Raw genomic sequence first — 27,278 nt, 5'->3', positions numbered from 1 at the left:
TGCCAATCCCAAAGAGATCATAGCAGGAGGGCATATACAATAGTTGAATACAACATAACACAAATTGTGATACAATGGAAACACCAACTAATTATAAAGAACAAGTGCAACACAAGCACGATTAGTGGCACAATAATATAAAGAAAACAGGCTCGCATAAAAAAACCGTAGGCAAGGGAAGGAAAAGGAAAAGGAGAAAAAGAGAAAAAGAAAAAGCATTGTGAGACTATGGTGTAAGCATTTTTACACAGTGGTGCTTTAGAGCGAGGCGACAAATGCATACTGTGGGGTTTCTGGTATTTGAAAAGAAAAAAGTAAGAGAGACAATGGATGAAGAACTGTGACATGTGTAGTTTCATACATCAATCAGGTAATAGAGAAATGCTCAGAGTATAACCAACCACTATACATAGCCTCCATAGAGTACCAGAAGGCGTTTGATTCAGTAGAAATATCAGCCGTCATGCAGACACTGCGGAATCAGGGCGTAGATGAAGTATATATAAACATTCTGGAAGAAATCTACAGGGGATCAACTGCTACCAAAGTGGTTCATAAATAAAGCAACAGAATACCAATCAAGAAGGGTGTAAGGCAGGGGGACACATCTCCCCAATGCTATTTACCGCGTGCTTATAGGAGGTTTTCAGAAGCCTAGAATGGGAACAGCTAGGGATAAGAGTTAAGGGAGAATACCTTAGTAACCTGCGCTTCGCCGATGACATTGCATTGCTTAGTAACTCAGGGGACGAATTGCAACTCATGATTACGGAGTTAGAAAAGGAGAGCAGAAAGGTGGGTCTTAAAATTAATCTGCAGAAAACGAAAGTAATGTACAACAACCTCGGAAAGGAGCAGCGCTACGAGATAGGTAATAGTGCACTTTAAGTTGTAAAAGACTATGTCTACTTAGGGCAGGTAATAACCGCAGAGCCAAACCACGAGATTGAAGTAACTAGAAGAATAAGAATGGGGTGGAGCACATTCGGCAAGCACTTTCAAATTATGACAGGTAGATTGCCACTATCCCTCAAGAGGAAGGTTTATAACAGCTGTATCTTGCCGGTACTTAGCTACTGAGCAGAAACCTGGAGACTTACAAAGAGGGTTAGCTTAAATTGAGGACGCCGCAGCGAGCAATGGAAAGAAAAATGGTAGGTGTAACCTTAAGAGACAAGAAGAGAGCAGAGTGGATTAGGGGACAAACGGGGGTTAAGGATATCATAGTTGAAATAGAGAAGAGGAAATGGACATGGGCCGGGCATGTAGCGCGTAGACAGGATAACCGCTGGTCATTATGGGTAACTAACTGGATTCCCAGAGAAGGCAAGTGAGTTAGGGGGAGACAGAAGGTTAGGTAAGCAAATGAGATTATGAAGTTTCCGGGTATAAATTGGCAGCAGCAAGCACAGGACCGTGTTAACTGGCGGAACATGTGAGAGGCATTTGTCCTGCAGTGGACGTAGTGAGGCTGTTGATGATGATGAAGTTTGGTATTGATACGATTATCGAAACGACTAGGAGAGCTAAAAGTCGTAGGCGGATAGATAGATAGATAGATAGATAGATAGATAGATAGATAGATAGATAGATAGATAGATAGATAGATAGATAGATAGATAGATAGATAGATAGATAGATAGATAGATAGATAGATAGATAGATAGACAGACAGACAGACAGACAGACAGACAGATAGACAGATAGATAGACAGATAGATAGATAGATAGATAGATAGATAGATAGATAGATAGATAGATAGATAGATAGATAGATAGATAGATAGATGGATAGATAGATAGATAGATAGATAGATAGATAGATAGATAGATAGATAGATAGATAGATAGATAGATAGATAGATAGATAGATAGATAGATAGATAGATAGATAGATAGATAGATAGATAGATAGATAGATAGATAGATAGATAGATAGATAGATAGATAGATAGATAGATAGATAGATAGATAGATAGATAGATAGATAGATAGATAGACAGACAGACAGACTCAAAGTCAACGAAGTTCGCTAAGAAACGCTTCGCATTCAATACCTTGCCGTTTGAACGGTGAAGGACGCGCTCCATGGTTGCTCTGTAGTTAACGCATCGCTTTCACGAAGCAGAGGTCCCACGTTCGATTCCGCACGCCGCATTGTTTTCCTGGTTTCTTTGCTCACATTTTTATATATATAGATACGTGTACATATACGGTGAGTGACGGCGCCGCCGACGCCGGCGGAAAAATCCAGCCGAGGGTGTCCATATAATGGCTATAGCAATAACAGTAGTCATAAAACGGCACTAGAAAATGGCGAGTACCATAAATTGTCTTTGTTCTAACAATTGCAATTTATTGGCGCTGCCCCGGTGCTGTGGTCTAGTTGCTGAGGTACTCGGTTGCTGACCAGCAGGTCACGGGATCGAATCCCCGCTGCGGTGGCTGCATTTTCAATGGAGGCGAAAATGCTGTAGGCCGGTGTGCTCACATTAGAGTGTAAGTTCAATTACCCCAAGTGGTCGAAACGTCCGGAGCTCTCCACTACGGTGTCTGCCGTAATCACATGGTTAAACCCCACATAACCAATCAATGATTTTGTGGCATCAATTTATTCAATAGAATACCCGTGAGCTCATTCGCTCTGAAAGGCTATTTTGCAGCTGGCTTTACGAGCAAGGTTCTGAGCTGCCGAGTGATATGTTTCATGGCAGGAGCAGCGCGGAATCGCTAATGGCTATATCCGTGACAATGGTTGTTGCTATGGCAATGAAATTGAACGGGCAGCATCCTATCGTCCTGCTATTTTAGTTAGCGCTCTTGAGCGGTCACGTAAGGGGGGTGGGGGACGTAGATTTTTTCGTCTGATCTGCATCACAAAAGCGACGACACTCGCAAAGCTTATAGCACCCAACTTGCTAACTAACCGAGGTCGTGCGCGCAACGTGTTGTTTGCACTAAAATATGTACTCACTCCTGCTATGTCTCGAAATCGAGACAGCAGTATGTATAAATAAATAAAATAAAGCGTGGTTAAAAGAGAGCAATCGACTGAGTGCCATTTGCATAGACATTTACGCGGTGTTCTTTACGGCAACATCGTGTATACGTTGGATGGCGCTTTTTCTTTGTTTTTTTCCTTTTCGTTCAATGTACTTTGAATGTTCTATAGTAGGCACCGTGTAAAGAGTGCCAACGACCCAACCATACACCCTTCATAATTTTTATTATCACTGTAGTTTTTTGTTTTGTCTATCTTGCTTTAGATACGCCAGTGTCAGTCTAGTTGTATGAATATTAGGTGTACTCGAAGATAAGAAAGAAGGAAAGAAAGAAAGAAAGAAAGAGGGAAAGGAAGAAAGAAAGAAAGAAAAAAAGAAAGAAAGAAAGAAAGAAAGAAAAAAAGAAAAGAAAGAAAGAAAGAAAGAAAGAAAGAAAGAAAGAAAGAAAGAAAGAAAGAAAGAAAGAAAGAAAGAAAGAAAGAAAGAAAGAAAGAAAGAAAGAAAGAAAGAAAGAAAGAAAGAAAGAAAGAAAGAAAGAAAGAAAGAAAGAAATGGCGCAGATGAGGACTTGCCCACTGCGTAACGAAAACTGCAATCCTCTTTTGGTGCGATTGTAGCCAAAATCTTCACTCTACCGTAAACAACTCCGCGGTATCGCTTATACGCACCACGTTTACACAGTAGCTTCTTCGTTTTCGTCTGCTTTCTTACCCACCACGTATAATTCTCATTAATGGCGTATGCGTTTCCATCAGGTGTGTGACATACGTGCAATGCTTTTTCATTGCGTAACTGTCTTATTTCGCAATGTCCTGTACTCTACAAACATTTCACGATGTCAATGTCGATTTTCGTTGCCTTACTTCCGCGTCTCTTGAGCAGTCTTAAGCGGGCATTCATATTACTGTAAATAGTTTCTCTGTGACAAGTAGTGGCAAGACGAGCTTACTGTTGCTATTTCATATTTGCAATAGTAATGCACGCCATTCACGATGCGACATAAACGCCAGATATGCGTCGAAACCCGTCCTATCGTCCGCCATGATGGATCAGTGGCTACGGTGCACGGCTGCTCTCCCGAATTCCCCAGGTCCGATCCCGGCCATAGCGGTCGCGTTTGCGTGGAAGCGAAATGCCAAAGGCCCGTGTACTGTACGCTGTCTGTGCACATCGTAAGGAACACCAGATGGGTGAAATTTCCGGAGCCCAGCACTACGGTGTCTGTCATATTCATATTCTAATACTTTTTATGACCTTCTCTTCTCAGCTTAGCGAAGGCCACACTTCAGCTATAGAAAAGAAGTCTTTGCGCTGCAACACAGCTCACGGTCCCTGTAAGCCCGATCTTGCGGCCTTGCTGAACAGCAAACACTGTTGACGCAATCTCTCTCTCTCTCTATCTTTCATTCATTCATTCTTTCTTTTTTCTTTCCTTCTTTCCTTCTTTCTTTCTTTCTTGTTTTCTTTCTTTCTTCATGGTTCCAATTGTGCCAGTCCCGAAAGAAGCTATTGTGTACTATGCGTTATCATTGCGCGTTCAAGACAACAGCTGGTCACAATTTCCCGAGCTCTCCACTGTAGCATGCCTCTTAATCATATTGTGACTTTGGCGTGCGAAACCACGGATATTTTATTTAATGGTGTAAACAACTGCAATGTGGAAATTAACTCTGTTAACGCCGGTTCTCATAAGTTGTAAACAGAAATGGCTACATGCAGGTTTCCTCCCTCTCTCTTTCTCTCTTTGAATTTTACTTACCTATCCTACACTGCACTGTAAAAAGAGCCTTTTGTCCTTTTTTTCTGAGCTCTGGCTTGTCACATAACTGACAAGTTTCGAAGAAGCATATCAACTGTATTTGGAGGTTATCATTGTCTTCCGATAGCCGTGCGAACCACAATTGAGTTAACGGGCCTCCTTAAAAGGAGTCACTACAAAACAAGTCGATCACTCCGTATGAGTCATGCACATTCTTTTTTGTTCCTTGCAGTGCGGAGTGCAGTATTCAACAAACTGGTTAATCAGTCTCTCTACTCATTTCTATTTTTTTAAGTTGCTTGTCGCAAGGTTCACATCATTTGTTATGGATGGATGGATACATGGACGAATGGAAAAACTTTATCACTTGTCCGGCAAAAGAATGGCCTGGGCTCCAGTCTTCCATGTTGGGGCATCAAGGTCTTGTCTCTCCACCTCTTCGTCGACCTGCTGGACTGCCCCAGCTATTCGGCGAGCTTGGAGCTGCGCAGAGCGTCTTTATACCTTTATGCTCGCTATTCCTTTTTCTTTCGCCCACAAATACATAGAAAGGATAAGCGGACTTCAGTAAAACAAACAAACAAACCGGACAGACACAGCAGCTAGATTATTTCCTTTTTTTTTTCACTTTGTGTAAACCCTTTTCACGGGCTAAAATATCATTTGTGTTGCCGATATGTTACCCATGCATGCCGCCATACTATTTATGCATACCGAATGTGATGGTTAACGGACGTTCGTCACTATGTTTGTTGATAGCGGACGAGAAATCATTAACATGAACTTTTTATTTCATGGCATGGGTGGAACGGCTGACGACGCACGGATACGCTACCATGTGCAGCGCCGTTTAGTCGGACGTCGCGGCAAACCCAGCAGTCAGGGTCGCAACTCCGGAGGTTCAGGGTCAGGCCACGGCTCACGACGACCACACTCGGTAGGCCTCGTCCACGAACCTGCTCCCGGCCACTGCACCCAGGCAGGAGCCGTTCAGCAGGCCCCGTCCTTGCACCTTGTACCGGCCGGCGGACTCGACCCTGAGCGAAAACGCCGGAGCTCGACCTAGCCGACACGTACGGGTCCCACGTCCGGCTCAGGAACGCTCCCAGGAACTCGTCCTCTCGAGCGGCGCACTGCTTCGTCTGCCTTCGTGGCCTCCACGCTCGAGCTGCAGTGGCGGAGATGCCTTGACCAGCGCGACCTCGGACCTCGTTTCCAAGCTTTTGATCACCTTCCGGGCGTAGCGGTTCCACGTGCGGGTTCTGGCCAGCACAGCACCGTCTGTGCCGTGCTGAAATGCTGCTCGCTACAGCTGCGGGGCGGCAGCTCACTCACCGGCGTTCGTCGCCTTGGCCAGGGCACAGCCAGGTACCCTCGGGTGCGCACCTCGTGAGCTCGCGGCCCACTTCCGAGGCTGGTGCGTCGCTCGGTACGGCTCGGCACCACTCGGCGATCCTTGATTCAGGCAGCAACTCCCCTGGCATCTGAATCCTCGGCCACCCTGAACCTCACCCGGCTCCGTGCTCCTCTGTGCGCACTCCCGCGTCTCGCCCGGCAGAACATCTCGCTCGTCCCTTGCCGAAGTGCGACGCTCTCGTGACACCGGCGCTTGATGGCATGGGTGCGGCCACGGAGCAGTCAACCCGCATCGGAGACGCGATGCTCCATGCGGGGCATGGCCGGCCCGTCCAGCGAAGAGCGTGCGCCGAGACGCGATGCTCGACGCATCCGTGACCATTAGCCAGGCCACGTTCATCGCTGTGTCGAACGGCTGACCGTGGAGACGCCTCGCCGAGATCCGCGATGCCCTCGGCAAGGAAGAGAACAGCAGGCCAGGCCGTGCCCCGAGATGCAGTACTCGTGCCGGCAATGCCGCCCCAGCTGGTAGTTGGACGGCAGCAGCGTGGACGGCCGCGTTCCCTGGCCGGAACCTGGATCACCTGCGTCCGACGCTTCGGCCCGCTGTCTCCCGTCTGCCGCTGCTTCGGCTCGTCCCCAGCCACAAAGCCCACTGCCACGTGATGGTCGCCCGTGGCCCAATCGTGGCACGCCACCTCTATGGGCCACCACTGGTCATCAGCTGATTCGCTGACAGTCACGCGCACATTAAACGCGCCTTGCCCCGCACTTCTGTCGTTGTCGTTTTCTTCACTCATCACACCGAAGCATTATCTCAGTAGCAGCGCACAGCGCTTCACGGTTGCTATTAGTCAAAGTGGTCCAGGTCATGCGTTGGAGCGTTCGCGTTGAACCTGCTGACGACTGTACAACCTGGTGTGATATCCGAATAAAATGCTTCTTTTGCGCGATTCTCTCAAGTTTACTGTGTGTGGGGTGGGGGGGAGGCACTCACACCATCGTTCTTTCTGTCTCTCTTGGTCGTTGTTCTGTCGATAATGTTTTTTTTAGTTATTGGACAAGGAAAATGCAGCCCTCAAGAACCATGGTCACGAACGATACCAAAAAGTTTTGAAAGCAAGCGTCGCATTAAGAATAATACCATAAAAACACATACATGTGACGAAGAAGTGCGTATCCACGGGGAATACCTGACGTACCGTGCGGAATGGTACGTTGTGGCCGGGATAACATGTTGACGGGATAGATGGAAAACATGGTTGCTCTTCCTGCGTTCCCCGCCGGTGAGCGTATCGACCCATTCCTCTAAGAACCACCTCTTCCCCTCCCCCCAGCCTGCTCACAGTTTACATTACTTTAGGCAGCTCTACACGACGGAGCTCAGCCGAAGCATAAAGCACTTACAGGTCGTGCAGAAATGGTGTCAAACTTTCCTCTGCTGCATCTCAATTCAAACGTGTTCTTCTCCACTGCGAGGCACTCTGGAAAGGCTTGCGGAGGCCTCGACATTTTTTTTTTTTGAGCGGTTCCAGAAAGGCTAACAAAAAAAGCAACGCTTCGTCACACATGCGGTTAAATCAAGAAGCCAGCTTTACTTTTATGTTTTCATTTCTTTTCTTTTTTAAAGTTTCGATTTGCATGGAGCAGCATTCGCAGGACAGCTCCAGAAGCCAAGTAACAAATACGTGTGTCAAAATGAAACAGGTCCATTCGTATAAGCTTCTTGTCGCAGTGCAGGAAATATACGGACCCAATGTGATGTACTGCCTTGAAAAAAAACTTTAAAGAACGAGGGCTTGCAGCTGCTTCCACCTGCTGTCGCTGCCGGCGCATATAGGCGTCTTTGTTCTTCTAGTGTATGAACCATATGATCCAAACTTCTGTAACATGTTTCAGTCATTCATGTCTGTTTTCTTTTTATTGTGTACTATTTTTTGACTTCTTTCTCTCTTTTATGACTAAAAACCGAAAATGTACGAAGCAAAATGTCGGGACAAACTGTTTTGAAATTTCATCGGCAAATGCCTAGGGCGTTGATGGAAGCGATGATCGAATACATCGATTCCGCGAGACCAGATGGTGTCAAATACGTAAAATTTGAAAATACCTGTTATAATGTGAAAGAAACAGAGTTGAACAAACTATGTTATGTACAGATTCTTTGCCTCAGCTTGGTCATGGTAAAAATTGCAGTAGCTAATAAAGCCGCGCAACAAACACATCGCAAACCTGATACAATTTTTTCGTTCAATATAAAAAATGTGTCCTTGTGTACCTGTGTACACAAATAATAATAATAATAATAATAATAATAATATTAATGAATGCCATAACACCCTTAGGGCAAGATCCTGCATTGTGCGTAGAAATCAGTGGTATGACCAAAATTCTAAAAAAATATAATCTGTGTCATATTGATCTAGTTATTGTACATCAAATTCAATTTTCTTCAGACAGAAAACTGGGAACCCCCGGTTGAGGCAAAGCGTGGTCTGCATTAAGCATATTTGCTCAGAATTGGCAGCCTCGTAAACCCTGAGTGTAATTTTGGGTTCTTAGATGAAACATGAAAAGCGCACACCACGCCCGATTGAGGCGCCCACTTAAATCAGTTAAAAAGTAATAAGCCGAAGATCACTTCATTTGAAAAGGTTTTTGGTTCCAAGGACAAGAAATTTGCCGAAGCGCGCTCCTAAAAACATTCGAACTTTCTATAAAAGATAGTGGTGTTCATGGCGGTTACCCAAACTGTCGTCTCGGATTCATATGATGCCAGTGCAACCACCAGAGGTCGAGCTGTGTAGCCCCTTCAAGAGCATATACAGAGCTATATACATGTAGAAAATACAGTAACTTTACGAGAGGACATGCAAATGCGGCTATTGCGGTGGCTGTGTGTAGGACAGCCTGGATGTTCTGGCTTTTCTACAGTTCCCCGACAGTCACTTTACGTTTACGTAGGTACTTTTAACACAAATCATGCGTATTTCAGTGCCTCAGTGCATGACGAGTCTTTAAATGAGCACTCGGGCGAAAAAGAGTAGACACTTAAAACGTGACGCTCATTATGGTTTCAGCCTAAAAGGCCCGACATTCTCAGTTTGATGCGTGGTGTACAACATGTGATGATGAGTCACGGCAGAATGGGAAACTACTGATCCACTTTTGATCACCTATTTAACCTCACAATAACAGATAATCTTTTTTTTATTTTTCTCATCCCGAAAACTGATCGCCATGACCTAGTCAGTGCCATTAGTCTTGACACTTCAATAATTTCACTGTTAAATACTTGCTTCGAATTAAATTTTGTGCACCTGCAACAATGCCCGGGATTTGCCCTTTATAAAATAGAGGAAACTGGGCTATTGCGTGCCCGTTCACAGGTGAGAAATCGGAATTTATTGACCACGCAAAAAGCTGATTGTTCATCCAGCATAGTTGTTCTATTTTCTCGTAAACTGTCAGAAAATTGGATTCGCAGGAGGTGACCATGTACAAGGCGTCAATGTGTTTACAGTGCAAAAAAGTGCACATTGATTCGAAATTGGTAGTACCATGCCTTAGTGATGGTAGGGCGCACATTTATATATTTATTTATTTGTTTATTTATTCACTTATTTATTTATTTATTTAACTATTCAATACTACCAGCAACTCTTCGGTTGCAATTGCAGGAGTGGACGTAGCAGCGAAGGTTACCATTGCTACAAGTTAATGTCGTGTTACAACAACGAAATGACAATGAAAGACTCAAGCACCAACAACAGCACCAACAACAACATTGAGCTAGCAACTGGGAGTTACTGAAGCCAAATAGCAAAGCACACCAATTCCAGCACAAGTACAATACAATGAACAATAAGTAACAAGTAAATCACTTGAAGTATCAACGCACGCTCAGCAATCATAAGTAAGGAGCAACAGCCGATAACGAAAAGTCACATGTTTACTCTTTGCGCGCGCTGCTCTTTGTTATTTGGCAAACCAAACATGCGTGTTGGTTGTTCTCTTGTAAGCAGAACCATCCGCAGGAAGCAGATGCACAGAAGTCACCGCAACCATAAGCTCGCGTAATCCTGCGCAAGCATTTTCGTAAGTGAACAATGCCCTCCCTTGTACAGTGGCGCCGATCTGCGGCAGCTTTGGGCAACGTGTAAGGGTACTCCGTAGCACGACGGTGAAGTTTCATCACCGTAAAAAGTATAGGAGGTGTTTTTATTTTCGGCACGTAGCATCATTAGCCGAGAGAAGAGAACGCAATGTTTAGTCGACTTTGAGAATTTGTTGTGTATTACAGGCTACACGCTGCGCTCCGCGTGTGCATTTTTTTTTTTTTTTTGGAGCTTGGACTACCGATCAGCAGCGTTTTTTTTTTACCAAGCTTAAAAAGTGCTGCAGAGCCCTTTTAATAGCGAAGTAGTGACCAGAGTAGCCGGCGCCTTATGCGTCCCATTTCCTCATATCATGTCATTAAAAATACTATTCGGGTTCACTTGTTTTATAGGTGTCCGAGTTTTTAACTCAGACGCTCTTAAAGTGCTCGCCTTTGAAAGAGTATAGGAGCTTTATTATCATTATTTGTGCATTAGTATCTGGGTGCAGAAATATCTAATAATAAATATGACCGAAAATTGGGTGCTTTGTAAGGTAAGAGTGGCTTCGGCGCCTTTAGGAATAGCTATATGAATCAAAATCAGTGCCGATTCAGTTAATTAAGCAACTAAAGTCAGTGTTTTATGAAACAACTTTCTCCGCAAGTGCAAGAACCTTTAAGTTAACGGGAAAGACAAAGGGCTGTGTGTAAGAAAAGTAATATTCTTCCCAGCTTCGTCTGCGGCTTATTCTCTTTTGTTTTTGCTTTATTTGCAGTCGTTTTATCATTTCATCTCTCTTTGAAGCACATTCTTGGCGTAGCTGACGTAGTTACAGTTCATTGACGTGCCGCAACGAGTGAACAAGCACATCGAGTCTGAGCGGGTGCTAGGCGCCTTACTGATTGTTGGAATGTGCTCGCAAATGAGAACGGTCTTTAGTGGCAAAGGACAGTCCTACATAGGTGGTATCTTCAGAACGTATGAAAAACACCTCACTCGTATTCATTGACTCGATTTAAGCTCATAACTCAATCCGACACTGACATGCCTCCCTTCACCATTTCGTCCCCAACGCTAATGACATGTCACTGCGTTCACTTGAACTAGCTATGGAAGGTGAACCTTTTTAAATAATGTCACCAGCAACTAGGACCTTGCAAGGTTCGCACTTTAACTACTCTCGTGCTTGATTATTGTTAACTGCTGCGTACTCATACTGTGTTTTGGCATTACGCCACATTCCGTTTAAGTTCGAAGCACTTCAGGGACCCGGGCTGTCGTACGCTGTCACCTGTCGTAGATCTTTTCATTTCGCTTGGCGTCACACAGCAGAACCCTCTGTATGATAGTCATGTAAAGTACAGTATAGTATGGTATGTTGTATTATAGTACACACTAATATAGTATAGTAAGGAAGAGAGAATGAGGTGGATAAAAAAAGCAAAGGAGAGGGTGAAGTAGTATAGCGTAGCATGTATGTCATCGCGCAGGCAAAACCATGTATCGTAAAGTATAGCAAGGGAGGCGGGAAAGGGAAGTATGGCTGAGGAGTGATTTCAGGTTGAGGACGAGACATATAAAGAGAAGTGCAAAGCATAGCGTAGCTATGTGTAGCATATCATATCTGTGTAACATGTTGTAAAAGGGGTAGAAAAGGAATGTGAAAAAGTATAGATGCCAGAAGGAAAAAAGAACAGAGAGAGGGGTTCAGGAAACAAAAAGAGGGGGGTAAGAGGACACCACTAGTTAGTGGCACCCTCTATTTTCGTCCTATTAACTAGTAATGGTTAATAAACACATAATTTCAACCAACCGTGCATGGCAAAGTGGTGCTTCCAGTATGCGAAGTGCTTATTCCATAATATAATGTCGTATGTAGCCCGTGAATAAATTAATTACTCCCATAATTGATAGCAGATGGAAGCATATGATGTCCACCAGCAAAGAACAATAAATTGGAGACTATACCAGCCAAAACTTGTGCATGTCTGCATGGACACAATCAACTAGAGTGCTCCACATTTTATTACACACTTATTCATTTGGATGCAACGGTTGGTTGTAGCTGTGCGCGATAAATTTTGAGCTTTTGGTCTGCAAAACTGCTGTTTCTGACAGCACGTGGTTTACTTGCCCACCTCTAGCGTTCAAAATAGCAAGTGTATGGTGACCTATCTGCGACCCGGAACGTTTAGAACGTCGATATGATAACAAGAAAGGCGTGTTTAGCGTGCAAAAAGTTTCAACTTCAGTATGAGTGTCACCAAACAAGATCTGTGAATATATTTTTAACTTGTTTGGACCACTGTTAGGGTATGTAGCACGGTGCCTAAAGCAAAGGGTTACCTACAAACGGCTGCATTTTTATAGTGTTTTGTAGTGTTTTATACCGGGGTCCTCCATGACTCCACTTACGTATTTCCGTCACGGATATGACGATATAAAATTTACACTCTCAGATGCAAAAAGCTTTAAGGAAAGGTTCGGCCATTGGTGCCCAAACCTATGACCTCTCGCTCCGCAGCACGTGAAGCGAACCAAGTCGCTCACAGACTGTACATTCTTTAGTGTAATATTGGCTGATATGTTTATATGAACCACTCGCTATGGGTGGTACTCAAAGCTCGGTGGAACATCAGCGTGCTCTTGGTATCACTAGAGAGATAGCGTGAAGGGCGTGAAGGGCACGCTATAAAGGTCGTCGCCCCGCGCATTGCGATGCACGCACGCCTCTCATACTGGGGTCGCTCATGCGCGTGCGCTAATGTCAAAAATGAGGAAGGTTTGTATGCCTTGTGTTTTCGCCGCAAGTTTGTTTTGAAGTTACAGAGATCATGAATTTCACTTGCAGCGGCTGCGTCGGCGAAATAATCGCGCTGCTCGCCCACAAAGGAGCAACAACTGCGTCAGTTGTTAGTCCATGCTCGTGCTGTGTATGCTCTCCTCGTGCTTTATTTCTTCTTGGAAAGCGTGCCACGACTTCTTACCCTTCTTCGCGTGAAATTGCAATTTATAGCTATAACATTAACTCCTATGTTTTTGGGGGCAAAAATATTCCCGATAAGTGCTTAAGTACCTCTGTAAAGACGCATTTCACTTTCGTGTTGTACCAATTGCTGTTGGCACAGGGATCAGCATAGTTTTCATTATTTATGGGCTCATTTATAGAGTTTTCCAATAGGATGTTTCGCAATGTTGCCAGCATGATCTCGTCTGAATGCTCGTATGTTCTCGATTGAATGCCAGGATGTCTCGTCTGAAATGGCCGGGTGACGCCGCTAGCATTCGGCTCAATGTCGCTTGAAAGCTGATGCCGACAGCGAGGGCTGAAAACATATCATGCTTTAACAAATTATTGCACTTTACAATGCACTCTGTGATACTTCCACAGCTAAGCTACTCCGGCACCTGGTAGCCGCAGTAATAGCGTAAATGGGTCGCTAAACTCGAGGACGCGGGTACTATTGCTGTTCATGGCGACCGCTTTTCAGCACGGTTGAAACACAGAGAGCCCCGTTTGCTTATGTGTAAGTATAGGTTCGACAATCCCAAGTTATTATAATTACACACTATCGCGCAATACGCCACGTGTTGTAATTATAATCAGCAGTAGCAGCAGACTAATTAAGCGCACTGCAGGCCAAAGACATATCTCCTGTTTCACCAATTAACCCGGTCCTATTTACGCCGCGACCACGTTATCCTCGCGAGGTTGGCAGTCTGGTCTGCCCAACTAACTAACTGAACCGCACTCGCGTGTTCGCCTCTTCTGCGGATCTATTATGCTATTGTTAATGAGCCGGTATTATATTACCTTCAAGCTACACGTGGATGTACCCATGGGTACTTATTCTTGATTTCGACGAAGTTGCTCTTGCTACCCACTTGTTCACTGATTAATTCGGCTCTCTTCTTGTTCATGAATGTTACACCTATCATTTTTCTTTCCATGGCTCGTTTCGTCGTCCTAAATTTAAGTTGGACACTGTTCATAAGCCTCCCCGTTTATGTTTCATAGCCTGTATATAACGGCTTTGAAATTATATGTTGCAATGAGTTTTCCCGCGTAAAATCCTCGAATTTTTCTGCTTTTATTTGAGCGGTCTCTGCGATGTCTCGCTGTTATGAGTGAATATCAAACTAAGTGGAATAATATGATCTCGGGAAAATATTTTGCTTTTATGAGTGCCAAGTTCCAGAATCTATACTCAAGCTAGCGGGAAGCCTCATTCACGAATCCTTTGCTGACGTTACGTTTCTCGCTTTTCCGTCCGCGTGCATAACCTTCCGAGTGATGGCGACTATTGATCGCGCGGGACGGCATTCGCCCCTAATGCATCTGCCGTCCGCTGCCCACCCTTCGCGTCATTACCACGTTCCTGTGGAATCACTCCGTGCTGCCGGCAGGATCGCATCGGCCCCATAATGTGCGGCTGCGTATGGTAAACTTGCATAGTGCATGACACGCACATTTTCGAGATGCACAAGTATATTAACGTTCTTAGCCACGTTTTTTTTTTTTTGCGTAATGTGGCGGAAGCTTATTGCTACAGAGGTTGCGGAAGCCTCGTGCCGAGAAATTCAATATATGTGCTCTCATTATGAGATTCTCACGTGCTTTACCGATAAGCAATCGATAGCGACATGACATATTAAAATCGGTGCGGCCAATTCTGAATACAGCGTACGTATTCCTTTATTAATAGAAATTGATTGATTGATTGATTGATTGATTGATTGATTGATTGATTGATTGATTGATTGATTGATTGAGTCAGTAACGCAAAGGTATTTCTTGCGCAAAGTAGTTCTGACGACGTTGCAGCGTTACCACAAAGCAAATGCGTTGCACTTATCATACTCCTATTTCAGTCGGCGCAATATATATCTATAGCGTTGAGTTTTATCATGACGACTGTCCAGGACAACTGCAGCTTCAAAAAGCTCAACTCTGTTTCATTTTTATGTCGGCAGAAGATACAGTGAATTTGTCATAAAAATTGTAGTCATTTCAAGATGAGTGCGCAAGTGACTTTGTACGTTTATTTTGTAAAACATAAAAATACTAATCCATAAAGATGGACGTCAATTTTTTGTTTGATTTATTTTTCTCCACTTTCTTGAATGTTGTTTTCTCTGAAAATAGGTAATTTTGTCTGCATGCCAGCGCTGATATTGTTGAAACAGCAACTACCAAAAATGCAGCAGAAATAAGGTTGGCAGTATAAAGAACTTTGTAATAAAATCGCAAACGTAACTGAGAAGTGGCCCTGTGTCGACGAAGGCAATTTTCGCGTTGAAAGCACGATCGGTTAGTCACGAGCACCAGCCTTTTTCACTGAACATTTGGGGCCCCGCTAGCGTGTCGGACTATTACGTATATGAAGAGGTTTGCTCTGTCAGTTTTTTTTTTTCCGCCTCCGCACAGGCTGCATCCACAGAGCTGCGGAAGAACAAAAACGTCTTGTCGGGTGAAAAAAAAAATGAAAATAAGGAAGGGTTCCGCTTTCGTTGACAAAACCACTTTTTTTCCCCGACTCATTTACGGATACGCTTACTCTGCCGATGTCACATACATCTAGAGAAGAAAGGGCAACAAACGCAAAACAAAATATACGCGGGCAAAAGACAAGCCTCGGAGGAGCGTCTTTCTGGTAGTCAGCGAAATAAAAGGGCGCTGTACATGAAAAGAAAAAAGACTGACATTACAGAATTGCTGATAAGACGTAAGAAGTCGCAATGATAGTAACAAACGCGGTGAAATGTGACACGTGTGTGCAGTGCTTCATAACTCTCGCTTATTTCTGCACGGGCGCTTTGACGGAGCTCATTGCCACAGATACTGGGGCACAGGGACACCGTGCAGGCAGTCTTTGTATCGTAAACACAAGAGGTCGCATTTTATATTGTCTACAAACCTTCTTTCTCTTCGCGCAGATCAAAGTGTTCTGCGATGTATCAACACTTTTTTTCATAACTAACCTTTTGTACTAATCATATTACGAGTAGCGTAAAGGAAGTGCTTATAATTTACCATCCAATTGATTAGCTTGTTATCATGACCTTTGCAATCTAAGTTTTCTTAAAATTCAGAGCGTCTCCTCGTTAACCAATGAAACGTTTTATTTCTGCAACTTCTAGTTTTACAGTTCAGAAAATAAAACGCTGTGTGGTTCTTTCTGTAGATGATTTTACGTAACACACGTGGGCCACGCTACCTTTGGCTGTTAACTGATTTTTAATTCAAGTTTTCTTATATGGTGACGCGATTTCTGTAGATGATTTTACGTAAGACACGTGGGCCACGCTGCCTGTGGCTGTTAACTGATCTGCAGTTCAGATTTTCTTATATGGTCACGCAAATTAATAAGGCGAAAAATGGGTAAATGCACCGTTCCAACCGTTCCCGCGCATATGAGTACACCTGTAGTTTAGTTGTCAAAAATATAAAACGGCAAGGTTACAGCTCAGCGTGTCGACACCAAAACTGTGAAATAATTATAAATTCGTAAAAAAGCTACGAGGGTCGACTTCTACACTCTTCGTGACTCGATCATATTCTTCACGTCAGATATCAGATCACGAATACGAAAAAGAAATGTAACGCAAACCCGGCTACCGCGTATCTATATATATACGGGTGTGTAATCCTATCGTCGTTATATAAGCACCTCGGCACGGGCTTAATGCTCTTACGAGAAAGCATTCCGACTATTGGGTGATTGCCACAGTGTTTTCTGCTGGCCCCTGTAGCTCACCGCTGTTATGCCTGCGTCACGCCGGAAGCCGCACGGTGGTTTCAATTAGCTAAATAAAAGAAAACCTAGCGGCAGCTGCTGCGTTCCGAATGGCATCGTTACCTGAATGACACCCCGACCACGCAGTCCACGAATGCGTGCGCATGCAGTTACGCAAAACAAAAGAAGAAAAACAAAACGTAGATCCACGTTGTGGGCACTTCTCTGTGCGGCATTGGTCTCTCACTACGTTCACGATGTTCTAGTTTAATTTAATTGCCCCTTCGTGGCTGTGTGCCCGGGCTAATCTCGGTCCTTTATCGGATGGTCTTGCTCTCGAATCTTGTAATGCTCATTCTCCCAATGCGTACGCTCAGTTTAACACAGCTTTCCCGCGTAATAATTCATCATTTATAAGCCAGAATTTGTCTTAAGGTTTTTGGCACTAGATTCCAGAAGATACAATGCAATTTAGTTCTTGGAACGGGAATAACTGTTTCAGTAATCCGACGACGATAGTTGGATTTTATTGATATGTGGAGTTTGACGTCGGGAAACCACCGTATGATTATGAGAGACGCTGAGGTGGAGGGCTACGGGAATTTCGACCACCTGGGGTTCTTTAACATGCACTCGTATCTGAGCACACGGGCCTACAGCATTTACGCCTCCATCGAAATTGCAGCCGCCACAGCCGGGATTCGAGCCCGCGACCTGCGAGTCAGCAGCCGAGTACCTTAGCCTCTAGACCACCGCGGCGGGGCTATGATGAAAGCTATAGCGCGTGTATGGTGATACTCTTGTTTAGCTGTCCAATGGCTATTTCGTAGCATTTTTTTTACCGCTAAGTTTCTGTGTACAGCTATAACACAACAAATTTTCTCTTTGTCCTTTTAATTCATTTCCTTATTCTCCTTCCATTAAACTCCTGCAATAGCACAGCGACAGTGCTCGTACGTTTCTAAGTTTATCGGACCGATGTCGTACGGGATAAAAAAAAAGACATTCGAAATAAGGCTCAATGAATTGGTTGATCCACAGAACTTCCACAGATCCACAGTTGATCCACAGAAGTTTTTCGGTTGAAGGAGTACGACTAGTACCTCGTATATATTGTTAATCCTTGTGGTCTTCGATGTTGGGTGTGTCGCCACGCCGCGGTGGTCTAGTGGCTAAGGTACTCGGCTGCTGACCCGCAGGGCGCGGGTTCGAATCCCGGCTGCGGCGGCTGCATTTCTGATGGAGGCGGAATTGTTGTAGGCCCGTTTGCTCAGATTTGGGTGCACGTTAAAGAACCCCAGGTGGTCTAAATTTCTGGAGCCCTCCACTACGGCGTCTCTCATAATCATATAGTGGTTTTGGGACGTTAAACCCCACATATCGATTAATGTTGGGTGTGCTATATTAGAACATTTGTCCTCTATGTCAGGTAGGACACCTGAAAGTTAATAGGCAACCATCAGTGTGTTCTGAAAAGACTAAATAAATGCTCATAAATTAATTCGCGGATAAGGTTAGACTTTATTAATTATTGCACACCAACTTGACTTCCTGTTGCTTACCCTCGTGTGGAACACTACACGTTTCAACTAGCTTTTCTTGTTTTGTGCAGCTCTTCACAAGTGCATGCTTACATTATCTGCTTTATTATGTTCATCCTTATACGCTTACGCGTACTCTTTCAAATGCGAAGCGTTTCTTAGTGAATCAAATATCTTTTGACAGTTTCTATATATCAATTTATTTAGCCTCCATGGCTAGGTGGTCATCTCCATCATTTTTATGCACAAGTAGTAGTAGTAGTAATAGACTTTTATTCAGCCAAATTTACAGGCCGAGCATTTCGACCGCCTGTGCGATCAGTCGACGCTGTTCTTCTTCCCCTTCGGCGCCGATCCAGTCGAGCCAGGAGGTGATGGAAAGGGATGGGGGAGGGTAATAGCTGGATTGCTGAGCAGTTGGGCAGTAAAACAGGCAGTGTGACAGGTCAGCGTATGGGGAGGGACAATTAGGACAGCAGGGGTTAGACCTATATTTATAAAGGAAAAGGCGAGAGGGAGTTATCAAGCAGTTCATTTGGATGTGCCTTAGAGTTCGAGCCTCGAGCGCCGTGAGGGATGGATGAGGGGGAGGGTAAAGACGCTTGTCGAGCCGGAGTTGGAGATATACCTCCTTGATAGTGTGACGCAAGGAGATCTGCCCATCGTTATTCGCGGAGCTCTTACTGTCTTCCGAAGGTGTGGACCAGGGAATGAACGGTGCCCGGTGCAATATATCGCGGGCAAGCTGATGAGCTAGCTCATTGCCGTTAATACCCGAATGCCCAGGAACCCAGCGGAGGAAGACAGTGGAGGGTTGAAGAGCAGAGGCCGCTCGCTCGACCTCCTGTTGAAGAGCAGGGGGCAACGTGTTGTTCTGTATGTGACGGATGGCGGCGTGAGAGTCACAGTAAATCGTGTACTCGGGGAGAGAAGGGAGGGAGGAAAATGACTGCATGGCGTGGACCATGGAAAGGACCTCGAGCGAAAGTACATTTGGCGGGTGTAAGTATGGCCCGCTGGTGTGCGTGTCAGGTGCCGAAAGGTGTGGATGGTAGATAACGTAGCCACACGAGCCCCGAGGAGCCATGTATGACGCATCTGTGTAGGCAACTCCCTGTGTAGAGAGAGGAGGAGAATGATGCTGTGCTGCCGCATGACGCCGGCCGGCGTGAAGAACGGGAGACATATTGGATGGGAGGGGAAGGATGCGAAGGTTAGAAGCAGCGGTGCTAGCGGCAGAAGGCAAGGTGGGAACGGAAACGGGAATGTGAGGGATACCAGCTTGGGCTAATAGCCATTGGCCTTGACGAGTGAGAGAAAGACGGGCAATCTGAGAGTCGTGGTGCAGAGAAATAAGAGAACGTAATGGATGGAAGAGGCCTGTGGCAAAGAGCTTAGTGGTAGAGGTAGTGAGAGGGAGGTTTAGAGCTGCCTTGTAGAGGCCTAATAGAGCTCTTTCGAGTGTGTTGAGTTGCGTTTCGGTGAAATGAACGTAGGGTACAAAGTACAAGAACTTGTTAAGGGCAAGCGCATGTGCAACCCGGCACGCATGAGCCTCGTGGAGCCCCGACTGCCGAGTGACAACGCGTCGCAGGAGGTGGGTCACCGAATGGCAAGTCCTCACAGCGTGATGTAGGGCCTGCGCGTTCTTTGTCGCGTGCAAAGGGAAGCCAAGAACTTTGCATTGCTGAACAGTGGGGATGAGAGAGCTAGAAAGATGTAGGGAGATGAGGGTATTGTGGGAGCGCTGGTACGCAGACCGGTTTAGCAAAAGTAGTTCACATTTCTCCGGTGCAGGGGACAGGCCAGCAGTAGCGAGAAAGGAAGCGATAATGTCCAGGCCACGTTGCAAAGTATCCTGCACGTGGCCGGGACATCCAGACGTACACCAGAGAGTGATGTCGTCTGCATAAAAAATATGGTGGAGGTCAGGTATTTGGGACAGTTGGGAGGCTTATGCACAAAAATTGACCTATGAACGCATGAGTGCATGAACAACGTGATTAACATGTCATCATATCCACAACTTCACATGGTTGTGGCGCGCATAATGAAACTTTTTTCTTAGTGACTTATGGTAAATACCCACGCACGAACGTCATTTAAATCTGGGTGTGAGCAGTACGTCATTCACTGTCCACATCAGCCAAGGAACGCCTAGAATGCGCACCTAAAAGCAGTGGCACCTGCAGGCAATCCAAGGTCAGACGTGCATTTCTAAGATACAAACATTAAAATGATTATGATGTGCTCCAAGTCTCACAATGCTAGTTTTCATGGAATAGAGTTACATTATACCCTTCAGGCGCAAATTATGATTCACTGTTGACGAGCGTGTCAAATTCACTTCACACAATTCCAAGGCACTCATCAATACATTCCAAGAAAGAAAATGAAGTACTGTGGTATTTTAGGTGAGTTTGTGAAAATAATTGTAATTTATATTTAATTATGTATTTAGTCATTCTGCAGTCAGTCAATTTTCATTTTGACGTAAAGAGAATGAAAGCATAAGCTCTTGATCTGTGCCTGATTAGTTTTTACTTTGATTAGTTTTGAGAAAAGAAAGTAATACTTTCAACATTGGTTCTGGAACGCGGCACGTCGAACGACCCATTGAACATTGTTGTGCCTTCACTAATGCGGTAGGCTATTGTCATATGCAGCTCAATGCACTTAATTCAGGTCATACTGCCCATGCAGAAGAGTTGGTTTATTTAATGAACATTATATTTTGTTCTATTTTGGCCACAGTTTGATAGAGCTTGCATAAACAAATTACATACACATCCATAGCCATCACCACTGAAAGGCTTTCTGAAATAAGGTGATCTTCATTGTTTCGGCCGCCTGTTTCGTGTAGACTTATATTGTGCAGAGGCTTGATATCCTGAATAAATTAATGTCGAACAGGTAAAATTTTCATATGCATGAACTTGATCAAAATGCCATTGCCACGCTTACAAGGATAAAACACATGCTAGTTGATAATGATTTGTCGTAAGAACGGGGCAGAAGGTGAACAAAAGAAGAAAGACTCTATAATTGGCCCTCTCGTAATTATGTGTGGCACGCGTTACCTTTCTAACCTTTCTAATGATTTTATTTCTGAGATATTAGTAGTGAAATTGAGGTGGCGTAACCATGTATAACGCATATTAGATACTGCGGCGATAGAACAAAGGCAAGCGCCCCACCGCGGTGGTCTAGTGACTAAGGTACTCAGATATACACTCATCCACAGGTCGCGGGATCGCATCCCGGATGCGGCGGCTGCATTTTCGATGGAGACGAAAATGCTGTAGGCCCGTGTGCTCAGACTTGTGTGCACGTTAAAGAACACCAGGTGGCCGAAACTTCCGTACGGTCCTCGACTACGGCGTCTCTCATAATCATAATGGCTTTGGGACGTTAAGCCCCACATATCATAACAAAAACAAACGGGCGACGCAGTCACCTATGGGCTTTATTAAAAACACTGACACTTACACATCACAATACATGAAAGGCTGTAAGTGCAACAAAAAATTCACATCTTCCCAAAGGGAACCGGTATGCGACACAGCAGCGTTGCGCACGGATGGCGTCACGCTTTGAATGGTGCTAGCACGACTGCGGCGGTGAGTGCTGGAAGAATCGCTTGAAGCGATGGCTCTTGTCGTTTCTACAGTGTGGACACGGGCGCTGGACTGGAACTGGCACGCATTTCGCCTTGACTACCACCATCTCGTAATCGGTGAAGTGGACGCAGAGAGGTTCCTGCAAACATCCGATGTCGAAGTTCACAAAGACCAGATCGATTCACGTTTCCCTTATTGTGGTGGGTGGTTTCCGTTCCCCAACACGCTCTTAAGCGAGTGCACGCCACGCATGTTCTCAACGAGCCATTCTCCTCCTCCTCTGCTGACGTCAACGTTGAAGGCTCCCACGACTCTAAGAGGTGCGTAGCGACTCGCCTCGCCGCAATCAGTCAACGTCTCCTCCAGATAGCGCTAAACCTGTTCCTTTGGCAGGTTGTGAGTGAGGCGCAGAGCGAAGATGGTAACGTCGCCGACGAGCACGGCAACGCATTCGGAGCAGGAGCGTCTTCGATAGTTTCCGGATCGTTCTTCCAGGTCGCCTCCGCCTCCGGATCGTTCTTCCAGGTCTCCTCCGGGTGGTCGCTTCGTCGGAGGGCGCGCGGCGCCTTCGAGACGTTGCCGACAACGTCGACGTCGAGGATTCGCTGGCGTTTGCCTTCCGCTGTCGGTGCTTCCACGCGGCTTTCTTGACTCACGTCTCATCTGTGTTGCCGATGCGTTGAAGACGCTTGCGCACGACTCCCTTGGCTCGCGTCTCATCGGTGTTACCCACGCACCGTCTCTAGTCTCGAAAGCGATCAACATACTTGACTTGCACCTCGTCGGTGTCGTTGGTCTTCCACTACCGACGCTTTCGTTCAGCTTCTCTGGCTCGCGTCTCGTCGGTGTTGCTGGCGCGACGTCACCACTCGCGAACGTACGCGATCAGCTCTGCTATCTTTTTTTTGCTTTATTGCCTGTTCTTATAGGCACGTACATCAAACCACAGGCATATCAGTACTTGTGAAGGAGTACTTGGGAGGGAGATCAGCTCTACTAACCCTCGCAATGCCGGCGATGGGCGGGTTAGGTCAAATTGCTTCGGTGCATGCTTCGGTGGGCGAAGGTGCTTTGCTTTCCGGCGTCCTCTCGATCGCAGATAAACGAGCCGAAAGAGTGTTCACTCGATGTGCGCTCGAATGTTGTGAGTTGTGGAGAGAGTGAAGTGAAAGAGATGTGACACGCGGCGAGTGCGTGGCAGGCGAGGCGGCGCGTTGGCACGGAGACACAGACGAACAATGCTCCACAGGCTAGTCAAAGAGCTGCTTCGCATCTAATAAGAAACCGCATAGCGCACACCACCTCGTTTAAAGGGGAAGTTTCCGTGCAACAATACACCAATACGCCCTGAAGTTGCCAGGAAGAGCAACTGTTGGAAAGAGGAACGTCAGAGTAATTATATTTTTGAGAAACAATCAGGTTTCTCTACTTCGCTTACTCAAGTTTATAATTGCATCTACTTCGCTCATCTTACTTATTAGCTGATGATCGATGCATATATAGCTGTAATATGTCGCTGTATACAGAACCTGAAACAGACAGATTCGAAGAGCCCCTCATCACATCTGTTCGTTTCACTTTCGCTCACTCTCGTAGCAGCGAGTGGTTCGTTTCATTAAAAGTATAGCTAACCCCACCGCTTGCCTTACTCATTACATAAGACTCTTTCAGTTCAGCGTCAGCGTGATAGTGCGTGTTAAGGTAATAGTGTTACCGCGTCACAGACGATCATTGCAGAGGGTGCGGTTTGGTGCTGGTTTAGGATGGAAGCGAAAATGTTTTAGGCCCGTGTGCTCTGAGAGACAACCCCAGGGGGTCCAATGAGGCCCGTGCGCTTATATTCAAATGCCCGATAAAGATACCGAGGTGGTCGAAATTTTTGGAGCCCTCCAGTACGGTGTCTTTTATAATCATATGATGGTTTTGGGGCGTTACTTCAGGTACGAATATTTGTATACAGGTATAGCGCGGATAGACCTTGCTTGCAGAAGCTGTATATTCAGTGCCACAGAGCGGAAGATTAATGCGTGAAAAACAATTAAATAAATATGAAACTGTAGATGAAACTGTAGATGTCCCCATATGATTTGATTTATTTGTTGGGTTTAACGTCCCAAAACCACCCTTTGAATATGAGAGACGTCGTAGTGGAAGGCTCCGGAAATTTTGACCACCTGGGGTTTTTTTAACGTGCACCCAAATCTCAGTACACGGGCCTACAAAATTTCTGCCTCCATCGGAATTGCAGCCGCCACAGTCGGGATTTGATCCCGCGACGTGCGGGTCAGCAGTCGAGTACCTTAGCCACTAGACCAGCATGGCGGCGCAACTTCGATCTCACTTTTTTCGATACATTGATGTGGCACTGATTTTTGTTTCATTTTTGCGAATACACAGTTTTTAAGGAATGGCCTGAACGGAAAGTTTTAAAGATGTTCTGTTATCGTGCGGAATATATTGCATTTAAATTTCAAAGTTGCGTGAAAGGTGGGGCTTCATCACTCTTTAAAATGTTTGTGAAATATACTTATTGCTAGATGACTATTTTATTTGTCGATGTCTATGTATTCACGAAACTGTAAAAAGTATGATGTGTTTCATTTTGTTTTGCATTTAGTTTTCCATTATAAAGCCACCCCGCGTTCGTTGTGTACAACATGAGGGAAAGGTTCTGTTTTGCCTATTATTATCATACGTTGGACAAATTCACGTTGTAAAAAAATTAATAACCTACTGTAAGATTTACGTCTTAATGTTCAATCGATCAACTAATTAATCAATTGATCAATCAAGCTACAAAGAATCAAGTACATTACGACTCGATTTGCTTTGTTGCACTCCATTTGCAGACTCTAAGAAGCTGTGTAATATCTCAGCCTTATTGCATATTACGAGGAAATCACTGAAAATTATTGAAACATTTCAAATCAGGCCGAAACTTTTTCAACCCTATTCTATTCGCGCGAGATAGATGCGCTTCAACGATTGTCGCCCCGCACGTGTTTCACCGAAGTTAGAATTTTTACCTCCGTCTCTCACAGGGTCTGGTCGCCCGTACTGACACGCCTAACTAGGGACAGAGCAGGTTTGTACGTCTTGTGCTTTAACCGCAAAGTTTGCGTGCAAGTTATAGAACGCACAGCCGCGCTTGCGAAAGAATGCTACTAGCTAGAAAAGCCGAAGGAGGGGCCAGTCGGCTGTGCATAGTTGACACTTGCAGCACGCTGCTCAAAGACAAAAAAAAACTAACAACTGTGACAGTTGTTTGCTTGCACTTGTCCAGTATCTACCTGTGCGTTGATTCCGTTCATCCTTCCTTGTGTTTGAGAAGTGTGGTGTGAGCGTCGAATTGAAACAGTTGTTAGATCACGCTCATTCTGTGTGTCTCCCTTTCGTGCGTCGTTCGTGCTGAGCACCGCGCTACATGTGTCTGGCTTCTCGCCGTTTCTCGGGTGATACTCTAATTTGCTGCTGTCACCTTCACTGCTTCGTTGTGACCGAAAAACTGTGAGATTTGAACTGGTTATATTTCATATCGTGGCCTCGTGATGTGAAATAATTGATTGATATGTGGGGTTTAACGTCCCAAAACCACCATATGATTGAGAGACGCCGTAATGGAGGGCTCCGGAAATTTCGACCATCTGGGGTTCTTTAACGTGCACCCAAATCTGAGTACACGGGCCTACAACATCTCCGCCTCCATCGGAAATGCAGCCGCCGCAGCCGCGATTCGAACCCGCGATCTGCGGGTCAGCAGCCGAGTACCTAAGCCACTAGATCACCGCGGTGGGGCACGATGTAAATTACCACATTATTATTATTATTATTATTAATATTATTATTATTATTATTATTATTATTATTATTATTATTATTATTATTATTATTATTATTATTATTATTATTATTATTATTATTATTATTATTATTATTATTATTATTATTATTATTATTATTATTATTATTATTATTATTATTATTTGCACACACAGATGCACAAGGACACCAAAGGAAAGAGGGAGAGAGCAAGCTGGCAACTGCCACCTGGAGGGGCCCAACGCATGCTCACTCTTTCGGGAGGAGGGAATAAACAGAGGAAACAAAGAATAGAGGGGAGAAAGAGGAAAGAAGATGAAGAAGGGGAAAAATGACGAAGACTTCAATGAGTAAGAATGAAAATAAACATAAATAAAAATAAAAAGAAGAACAAAAGATCATCTATAAACGGGTGGCCAGGTCCTTTTGGTTCATGAGTGTAAGGAGAGCTCGTCGGGAAGCACTACCACTCGGAAAGAGGTTGTCGTCTGGGGTCGCGCACCTAAGTCCTAAGAATTTATATTCCTTAATTATCAAAGACCGCTGCTAGCGAATGTGGGACAGTGCAACACCGACATACACGCACCCAAAACACACACACACAAACACAGACACACATGCGCACGCGTACTCATTCATTGATTGAATGAGTACGCGTGCGCATGTGTGTCGCGTGACATGACATCTGTCACGCGTGTGAATGAGTACGCGTCACAGATGATTTAAATTCGAGAAATAGCACATGCACAAGAACAGAAAATTTGTTGCTATTACTTGTCTTACATTTTGCTTTTAATAATATGCCAAATTTTCACGTGCCAAAACTATGATATAATTACGAGGTGCACCGTAGTGCCAGAGTCCAAAAATTTTGGCAATCAGGTGTCCTTTACCACGCACTGACATCGCACATTGAATTGTTCTCTAACATTCCATCATCATCGTCATCAGCCTGATACGCCCATTGCAGGGTAAAGACATCTCCCATCGTCCACTATTCAACCCTGTCTTGTGCTTCATGCTGCCAAATTATGCATGCGAACTTTCAGTCTCATCGGCCCACTTTACGTTCTGTCTCCTCTTCGTGCGTTCGCCCCCTCTGGGAATCCAGTCAGTGACAATTAATGACCACCGGTTATCCTGCCAGCGTGCTACGTGCCCGGCACATGCCCATTTCTTCTTCTTGATTACAACTATGGTATCATTCACCTCGGTTTATTACCTGACCCACTCGAATCTCTTCTTGTCTCTCAAGTTACACCTATAACTTCTCTTACCATCGCTCGCTGCGTCGTCCTCAATTTAAGCTGAATCCTTTTTGTAAGCGCCAGGTTTTACCTCCGT

At 45.0% G+C, this 27,278-nt stretch overlaps 1 long non-coding RNA gene across 1 annotated transcript in view; it reads left to right on the top strand.

The window, feature by feature from the left end:
- LOC142813889 (uncharacterized) overlaps window positions 1-26,343 on the top strand; it is a 166,147-nt gene extending 139,804 nt beyond the window's left edge. Inside the window, exon 3 of the long non-coding RNA XR_012894717.1 lies at window positions 26,111-26,343. This is a non-coding gene — a long non-coding RNA (uncharacterized LOC142813889). The remainder of the gene's footprint in view (window positions 1-26,110) is intronic.
- Window positions 26,344-27,278: the final 935 nt, after the last annotated feature.

Source organism: Rhipicephalus microplus, chromosome 4 (assembly GCF_043290135.1).
Source record: "Rhipicephalus microplus isolate Deutch F79 chromosome 4, USDA_Rmic, whole genome shotgun sequence".
Lineage (NCBI taxonomy): Eukaryota > Metazoa > Arthropoda > Arachnida > Ixodida > Ixodidae > Rhipicephalus > Rhipicephalus microplus.
Note: the sequence above shows the minus strand (reverse complement) of the source record. Positions and strands in the feature narration are given on the sequence as shown.